The 7,831-nt window shown below is 37.0% G+C and overlaps 1 pseudogene across 1 annotated transcript; it reads left to right on the top strand.

Moving 5' to 3' along the window:
- The first annotated feature begins 394 nt into the window (after positions 1-394).
- LOC143593440 (F-box/LRR-repeat protein At4g29420 pseudogene) lies at positions 395-3,085 on the top strand (annotated as a pseudogene). Its single transcript, XR_013146101.1, has 2 exons — positions 395-863; positions 2,187-3,085. The product of XR_013146101.1 is annotated as an F-box/LRR-repeat protein At4g29420 pseudogene (transcript).
- The last annotated feature ends 4,746 nt before the right edge of the window (positions 3,086-7,831 follow it).

Raw genomic sequence — 7,831 nt, 5'->3', positions numbered from 1 at the left:
AACCCATTCATTTTACATTCAAACACAGATAATTCAACGGATACCCTTCCTAAACTTAATTATGTAGAAATCGGTTTGAAACTGATTGAAACAGTTGGTTAGAAACCAGTTTGCAATTTTTATCCACCGAAACCGGTTAACCGAACCAAAAACAGATCAAAACTCAAATTGAAACCGGTCAAACCCGAACCAAAACCGATCGTAACTTGGTCAAAGAACCAGTTTCAACCCAAACAGTAACCAATCATAATTAACTTTCGTTCACCAAACCGAATCAATTCCAACCCAAACCAATTTTAAATTTTAACTCATTCTACACACCTTTATCACTGACCCACCCGATCACCTCTGAATATAAAACCATAAATATTCAACCCATTCATTTTTCCATTCAGACACAATGGATAACCTTCCTGAATCTCTAATCCTCGAGATCCTGAGTCGACTCACCGACTCATCCGACGTCGCACGTTGCCGACTCACCTCCAAAACCTTCAATAACCTCTCACCCCACCTCCGATCCATCAATCTCCAATGTTCATTAACCCGATACATCAAATCAAGATCCAAAAATAACCCAAATGGCACAAATTCAATAACACCCTTTAAGTCAATTTTCATGAATATTGTATCGAATTTGATATCGGTGGAGTCGGTGTGCATCGGGACCGAAAAGCCCTTACGAGACGTGTCGTATGATGATGTGGAGGATGAGGCGGATGATTTGTTCTTGACGGATGATGGGTTTGTCGGGAATTGGTTGCCGAGAGTCTCCGGACGGTTGAAATCGTTGTCGGTTTCGGATTTTTGGGTGCAGTCGTGTTGGCGAAGGTCCGGGTTGTTGCAGTTGGTTTCTGAGTGGTGTAAGTTTTGTTTTTTTAGGAGTTTGTGTTTATGTTTGTTCGTTTATTATTAATTATTTTTTTGGGTATGTTTTTAATTATTTTTATATATTTTGAAAAAAAAAAATATTTTTTTATGTTTTTTAATTATTTTGAGAAAAAAATTATTTTTTTTATGTTTATAATTATTATTATATATTATTAATTAATTTTTTTGGTATGTTTTTAATTATTTTTATATATATTTTGAGGAAAAATAATATTTTTTTTATGTTTTTAATTATTTTTATATATTTTGAGAAAAAAATTAAATGAATTTAAGCCCGGCTCGAGCTCATGTAGTACCTTAAACGTATGTGCAATATGAAATAAATACATAGAAGTCTAAAGGAGGTAATACCTAAACGAGCTTTATTTGAGGATCGGGGTTGGCTCAAGCTCGAAATGGCTCGGCTTGCTTTGAGCTTTTTATGGATACAATCTCAGTAGCGAGTGGCTCGATACCTAAAATGCTCTAAAATGCGTTTAAGCTTTTTCTCATAGTATATAAAAATAGTTAAAATGTATATGAATTAATTAATAAATGGTAAACGAGCCAAGCTACGGCTTTAGAAAAAGTGCTCGAAACGAGCCAAGATTGAGCTCTTGTAAGTCCAAACGAGGCTCAGCTCGTTTACACCATTAGCGTGGATATAGGCATGATCTGCTAGTTGATCAGAATAATTGCTAAATGTTAATAAATTTGATTTCTGTTTTGTCATACGGGCCATATAACGTTATATGAATTGTTTGATATGGTAAAATGTATATGCAGGCCCGTGTAAGGTGTCATACGAGCTGTTATATGGGCTCGAGTAATTTTACTTTGATACTTTATGATGGGACGGTTATGTGTTGTGTCAGAAGTATTCGTATAACCGCATACGGACCATTTGATACTGTGAAAATGTATCCAAGGGCCTGTATAAGGTGTCATTCGAGTTGTTATATGGCCTTGTATAACTTTACTAAAACTGAGTAAGGTGACAGAGGTGCGTTGTGTCAAAAGTCATACGGGTTGTATAATAAGTTTTCTTTATACGACCCATATGATTTGACATGTATACGTGGCCTGCAAAAGTCATTCAGGCTGTCATCCTCATACTGCACGTATGATGTGACAAGCATGCTGGTGTGCAGTATGTCAGATTTCGGGTGGTGTATATATACTTATATAGCATCACTTGTCACCGGAAATCTGCATACTTGTCATATCATATGACTCGTATAATGTGACAAGCATGCTGGTATGCATATTTCGGATGATGCCCATTTACAACTCTTTTTTTTTTTGGGTCAATGCAGGTCATAATCTTATTGAACTAGAAGTGAAGAATGCATGGTTATCAGTCGAAAACATGAATCCAATGCCAATGCTAACAAGTTTGACATTAGAATTCATAAGATTAGATGACGAAGACCTAACCGAATTCAACAAATCCTTCCTAAATCTTCAAGTTCTAAACTTGATAGGCGTTGGCGGTTTTAAACGACCGAAAATCCACCTCCTCAACTTGAAAACATGTCGTTGGGCCGTATCTAACGCTCCCTCATTTTTAACCTTAATCACACCAAACCTCGTAACTCTCAAACTTGAATGCATACGCCCCGCTTCACTTCACATTGACGCTCCTTTGTTATCTAATTTCCATCTCGCCTTTGACTTTTCTGACGCGTTTTCAGTCAAACAGTTTGACTGTTTGAAAACGTTTTGGCTCGAGTGTTTGTATATCGACTCGCTACTTTCAAACTTTCCGGTCACTCAAACGGTGGAAGAGTTAACCCTGGATTCACGAAACTGGACGCGAGGGGCGGTTAAATATTCTGAGTTTACCCTTGAGAAGGTGTTCACTGTTTTCCCTAACACGAGTTCGTTATGCATCAAGTCGAGCGCGTGGTTGGAGCTAGAGTCGTGCTACAACCCGTTAGGTTTGGGTTGGGACGGACGGAAAGGGTTTAAAAAGTTGTGTGTTTATTTGTTGTTAGTTGACCCATCGTTGACTTTTTCGTGTGTCGCTTGTGTGTTTGACCAATGCGTCGGGTTGACTGAGGTGTCGGTGTTTATTCACCGGGATGTTGTTGGTACTGTGTCTAAAAGTTTTGTATCTAATTGTACCGCTCGCTGGGCTAACTTGAAGTGGAAATGGGGCGTTTGGAAGGAAGGAATGGAGGATTGCGTTTTAGGGTTCGAGTGGTGTGGTTAACTTTGTAAGTTTATGTTAATGTTTCATGGACTTGTTTGCATCATATGGGATGATACTAATGTGGGTGTAGATTGTAAATATTATCATTTGTAATCTGATATGTATGGTGGTTGAAGATAATAATATGATCATAGTTTTACTTTATGTAGATTAGTTTTTGAGGAACCGTAACCAGGTCGGGGTATAGGCGGGTGTTTGACCGAGTTTTTTGGGTTTTTTTTTGGATTTCGGGTAGGGCCGGGTCGGGTTTTGACCGGGTAAAGGTAGAATCGGTTCTGGCGGGTTTGGGTTGGGTCCGGTTTTGGGTACAGGTCTGGAAGATACCCAATACCAGGTCGTTTTCGCAGATCAGGTACGGGTAGAAACCGATTCTGGGTCGTTCTGGAACCAGACATTTTATGCACCTCTAGTTTAGTGGTGTGGGTTGGGTATGGTGTTAAATAGGTCCAACCCAATACGAACCCAAGGGATTAACATGAACCCGAACCCAACCCTAGACTTGAAAACTGTATCACACGAGAACATGAACATGACATGCGTACTGTGGATTGCCCCGAACATGACCTGTTCGTCCCAAAAGTTCTTTATATTTGCATTTTTTTTTCACATATTACTACTTAAGTTTACATATTTAAAGCTAGAAATGCAAATTTATATAAAACAATGACATTTTAATTATACGATTTAAATTATAAGATCTTATGCTAATCTCTTTTTCACAATTTTAAAGATTAGCTTAAGAATACCAATGCAATTTAATTAATTAAATAAAGTGTAAAAATATAAATGGGTTAAATGGGTTAATCCATAAACCTGTTGGGTTCAACCAATGCACAACCTATTTAGGTAAATTAAACAGGTTACCGGTTCGACCACTAACCTGAACCTATTTATTTATGTGTATTGAATTATAGTTTTGATATGTTAATGGATAACTACAAGAAAAGTTAATTTTGGGTCTATTTGTGTGTTAAAAAATAAAAATAAATATTTACGTGGTCAAAATTTTATCTTTATAGTAGCCCCACATAAAAGAGAAAATGCCAAAAATGGTCTTTCTTTACTATCGCCAATCACGGTTTTATTTTTTTTTTCTTTTATATATTTTATTATCACATGTCTAGTTTACATTTTATTAAAAATAAGTTAGGTTCATTTAGACATTTCATGATATTTATGATAATAATATATACATAAAAGAGAAAATTCTCTCTTCTTTACGACCACTTATTTTGGGCATATCTACTTCTTGTGTTTCTTTTTTTTTATATATTTTATACTGTTTATTATCGCATGTCTAGTCTTTCTTCTAAAAAACTGAGTTAGGTTTGAACTTTGAACATGACATGATATTTATGATAATATATACATAAAGGAGAAATGGTATTTCTTTAAGATAACTTTGTGAGCCCATTGTTTTCTTAATATATTTTGTTATTGCATGTCAAGTCTTTTCTTTAGGAAAAAATGGGTTACCTTTAAACATTAAGGTGGTGTTTGTTTTTCAAGATAAAAACTATCTGTAATCTGATTTTATATCTGTAACTGAAGATGTGTTCTGAAAGTCTGCAATCTGAAAATATAATACTGTTTGTTTTATAAACTGGATATCGTCTGCATAAGCTGAAAATTAGTTACATATTATACATATAACAATAGATAGAAGTCATTTAATGCCTATAAACCGCTAAAATAATTGGTGGTGGTGTACGAATCGTTGAAGTGATGGACGATTAGTGGCAAGCGATTGTGGTAGGCGGTGAACGGTGGTGGTGGGTGGTGGTGATGGACGGTTGTGGTGGGTGGTGGTGATGGACGGTGGTGGTGGCGGACGGTGGGTGGTGGACGATTGGTGGCAGACGATTGTGGTAGGCGATGAACGGTGGTGGTGGGCGGGGGGTGGTGGTGATGGAGGGTTGTGGTGGGTGGTGGTAGTGGTGGTAATGGACGGTGGTGGAGGCGGACGGTGGGTGGTGGTGGTGGCGAACGGTGGGTGGTGGTGGTGGACGGTGGTTGTGGCGGTGGTGATGGGCAGCGGTGGTGATGGGTAGTGGTGGCGGACGGTGGTGGTGGTGGCGCACGGTGGGTGGTGGTGGTGGTGGTGGCGCACGGTGTTGGACATTGGTGGTGGTGGCGGACGGTGGTGGGTGTTGGACATTGGGTGTTGGTGAATGTTAAGAAGTGTGAAGAATTTGAACAATAGCTTATTTTTTAAAATCATAAAAGCATTTTTCAGATCTTAAAAAAAACACATAGATCTTAAAAAAAAAAAAAAACAGTCTTCAGAAGCCTATGTCTGCGCCCCCGCAGACGTAAGTCCTTACAGACTTTTTAAGCAAAAACAAACAACACCTAAATGATAAAGGTAGTGGAAGATGATTTGATATCAAATGATAGTCATTATGATGTGTTTGTATATCTACGTTTAAAAGCTCGAACCCATTATCAAGTTCTTATAAATGTTATTATATACGTATCAAGATTTTAAAATGAATTTTTATATGAAAACTATTTGGATGTATTTGACTTGTACAAGTATTTATGTTATGAGAGTGTGTTCAGCAACACAAGACTCTAAGACTCACGTATGGAATCACACTAACACAAAATTGACCCGACGACTCGTTGGTGATTTCATTTAATGTCGGTAGGGTCCAAGTTGTTCTAACATGCATCCTATGTCATACCATGATCAAAACATCAAGCAATTGTCATATAATTCAAATTCTGATAAAGCAGTTTACAAGATAGATTATAGCATGTACAAACGGATTTTATTTAGTAAGAAAAACTTAGAAATAAATTCTACCAAATTTACCACAGTAGAATATATGAATTATGTTTCTCAAAAAAGTTTTATTATATTTTAATAATGCATATAAAACTCACAATAATTCATTCATTATAGATAGGTACCAACACTCAGCAGATTGCGCAATAAAAAGTATTTTAATGGTTCTCTCAACTCATTTATCCAAATTATGCAAGGAAAATTGGGTTATCTCCTAAACCCATAATAATAAGTTTCAGAAGTGGAACCAACCCATTTGGCTTTGTCATTAGGGAGTAATGATGTCGGAAAGACAGACCAGAATATAATTCCCTGAATCAGCTTTGACCTATGTTTTTGTATAATCATAAAAACTATTCAAATCTCGTCCAAAAATTACAAATTATACCTTTCTGAAAACTAGTCTCAAAGTATAAAATCATGGAAAAAAGAATCGATCAAAAACAATCAATTATCATCGAGTTATAGACCAAACAATAAACGAGTACGAATCTGTCAGCAAACTGTTGTCATCAAAACTCAAACCCTAACATGTTTAGGAAATCTTTATGGTTCTATAAACGGTTTAATGGTGAAAAATAAGTTCCTTGGCCTAGAACCGACCTTGAATTAGATTATCATACCTTGAATATGATGGAATGGTGAAGAAAAAACGAGGGGGGGGGGGAACCTTGGCCGATAGCTGCTGCTTATGGTGGCTTATTATTATTTTTTTTGTTTAAGTTTAGGCATTTTACAAATCGGGCCCCTCTACTTTGTGTAGGTCCTGAAACCGGATCCGACAATGAACGATTTTGTTTTTGATAAGTGCTCGAGACGGGTGCGGTATAAACAAACGATCGAACAAATATATAAAGATAATATTGAACGACTTCGTAATCGGTAATAAAAATTCATAACATTAAACGAACCGATCCCACCCAAGGTGAGCTCCCATTGGGTAGTTGTTTACACACTAGAAAACACACATATAAACAAGAACAACAATTCCTTATTTATAGCTAAACAAAAAACATTCTAGAAACATTCTCCCGTTGAAGTTAAACGCGTGCACCGAAGCTCTCGTCTTATGTCCGGATTTCTCAACCACATTAATTATTATCTTGAGCGTGAATAAATAATGGGTTTCTTAATTTGATATCGCAAGTCACAATATTGGCCTTACAATCACCCCCCCTGACTTGTGATCTCAAAACATCGTCGAACCGTGTTTCGCATTTTTGTAAATCATCCAGATAAAACCGAAGCTTCTTCAATCACCCCCTCAAGGTATGATCCACCTAATTCATTCATGAAGACGTTCTCGCTTCTTTATCCATCTCGGATCTTAAGCAATATAGGTTCAGAAGAGCTTGACGAAATACCGGGGACAACGATCAAATGACAAAGCTTATTATTTCCGTGAATGAAATTATTTAAGTAACTCACCCCTAATAAATAAGTATCCCAGATACTCGTATCCCACATTTTCAGGTTGAGAGCTTAAACAATTTAATTCCCTATTAAATCCAACTTGTTAAAAAATTATCACCTTAATAAATAAGCATCCTGGATGCTCGTAGCCCACATTGTCAAGATCCAATTCTCGAACTCCTTGAAAATAACACATAAATAATATGCTTTGAACATGGTCCAATAATAACTAAACCCGAAAAAATTTGACTTTCTTCAAATTTGGTCAACAACGAAAAGTAACCCATCATGGCCTATAGAAGTCTGATTGCAATTAAGGAAAAAAAATCAGCAAAGCCCACATGACAACCTGATCCATCAGCAACACCCTAGGCCCAACCTACTTCACCTTCAGCCCAAGCCCAATTCTTTTTATTTTAGGGCACAAGAAATAACATAAACTCATCAGACATCATCATCAATACACACAGCCGCAGCTCTTTAATCCACCGCCGGAAAACACAAATTCCGGTGACCGGCAGCCGGAAAACGGATTCTGACCA

The sequence above is a fragment of the Bidens hawaiensis genome, unplaced genomic scaffold, assembly GCF_021521415.1.
Source record: "Bidens hawaiensis isolate Kalapana, Puna unplaced genomic scaffold, B.hawaiensis_p1.1 tig00042232_1, whole genome shotgun sequence".
NCBI lineage: Eukaryota > Viridiplantae > Streptophyta > Magnoliopsida > Asterales > Asteraceae > Bidens > Bidens hawaiensis.
The sequence above is the reverse complement of the archived record's forward strand: the minus strand, read 5'-3'. Positions and strand labels throughout refer to the sequence as shown.